Source organism: Elephantulus edwardii, unplaced genomic scaffold (assembly GCF_000299155.1).
Source record: "Elephantulus edwardii isolate Elephantulus edwardi_28Jun2011 unplaced genomic scaffold, EleEdw1.0 scaffold00084, whole genome shotgun sequence".
NCBI classification, from domain to species: Eukaryota; Metazoa; Chordata; class Mammalia; order Macroscelidea; family Macroscelididae; genus Elephantulus; species Elephantulus edwardii.
The window spans coordinates 11,793,142-11,795,095 of record NW_006399834.1 but is presented as its reverse complement, the minus strand read 5'-3'; positions in this window follow the sequence as shown (position 1 = coordinate 11,795,095).

The window sequence follows — 1,954 nt, the reverse complement described above, 5'->3', positions numbered from 1 at the left end:
CCATCCTGGCTCCAAGAATTCTCTCCAGACCAAGTCCACCTTGTGGCAGTGTGGTGGCTTCACTGTACCAGTCTTGAGGAGGGCCGGAGCCCAGCATCCATCCTGGGTGAGGGAATCCATTCGTTCCAGCTGTGGAAGCCTCATGGAGCTGCAGTGGCTGTGCAGCGCAGCGAGGGCTCTGCAGGGGGGTGGGGGTTGGGAGCCACGAGACTCACCCATTTCTCCTTGGGAATCCTTGAATTCCTGTTGTTGAGCCTCGATCTTCACTGAGGGCCAGTCATCACCTGTTTAAGTGTTCAATTATCAATAAGCCGAAGTCTGTGGAAGGCCATAATGGCCCTGCTTTAAGTGGTTCGCTGCTCCCGCAGCTCACCACGCTGTCTCTGCCTCTGCCGCCATCTTGGATCTCCCGTAGAAAATGTTTTACAAACCATTTCCTAAAGCTGCATACTGACATTCTTCCTCAGTATTACTACTAAATAAAAGAAAGTGAAATAACATATCTTCTCAACACATTTCTAAATGTTCTCTTTTTGAAACTTCTCATAAATATATTCATGCAGTTTCTCTACTATATGAAATCTATGTGTGGAATTTCATCTAATTTCTGTGAAAAGACTCCCTTTCAAGAAAGATTTTCTTTAATTTATGAATTTTTAAATAATACTAACAATTGGTTCTAAGGCTTTTCTCACAGACATGGCATTAATAATGACTCTCTTTGTTGAAGGTGTTTCACACACAAGTCTGGTTTTTCTCTTTTGTGAATTTGCTGGCTATTGATCCCAGTCAGTATACTCATATAGTTCTCTCTTTCAGACAGATTTCCTTTTATGGATGCCCTGGTAGCTCAATGTTTGTGTACTTGCCTGGTAAGTGAATTCATCCAGTGGCTCTCTAGAAGGACTCGATGAGATCACCTCCTGGAGGGTAGAGCCTAGAACTCTATGGGGCAGAACAATTGTGACACATGGACTCATTGAGTCAAAAAATCAGCTCCATGACATGTAAGAAGTGTTTTTTTTTTATGTTCAGTGAAATTTAATCAACTGCTTAATATTTTCCTGTTAAATACACACACACACACACACACACACACACACACACACACACACATGCATATATATAAAATGATGTTGGGTGACATCGAGTTGAAACCAAATGACAGCTGACCCTCCAGCAGGTTTTCAGAGGCAGTAAATCACATGGGAGGAGACTGCCCATTCTTTTTTCACAGAGGAGCTGTTGGATTCAAATCACATGTCTTGAGGATTGTAGCACAATTTCTTATCACTAAACCACCAGCGTTTGTGTGTGTATAAAACTTGTCTCATTCCGTGTGTATTTGCTAGTATACATTGAGCATATAATGTAAATTCAGTGTATACTCTGAAGAAAAAGAAATGGCATAATCATTACATTAATCTCCCCGGTAAGAACTTTGATTCACAATTGTATATCTTTTGCCACATAACAACCTATATAAAAATTCATTAGCTTCATTCATTATCTATTTCAGTGGTCACATATCTGGGAGCAGCCACATCGGGTAAACTTCAGTTTTTCACAAATTATTCTAAGGGACTATAATCACATTAAGGTTTGACTGGGGCTGGGAAACTAGTCCCGCTGTTAATAGGTCTAAGTTCCTTGCTGACTGGACAGTCTTGATGTGGGATTGTAGTTACAAGTTATATGTAGTTATATGGCAATGTGCTTCCTCACAACAAAAACCAGTACACCCAGAGGAAACAATCTTCTGTAACCGAATTTTTGGTTCTCACATATTATTGTTGTTATGTGCCGTTGAGTCGTTTGCGACTCATAGCGACCCTATGCACAACAGCCCTAAATCCTGCTCTATCCTGCGCCAACCGCACTGCCTCCGACAGACCCATCCCGATTACTCCAGTCACCAAATCAATCCATCTCATAGAGGGTCTTCCCCTCCTGC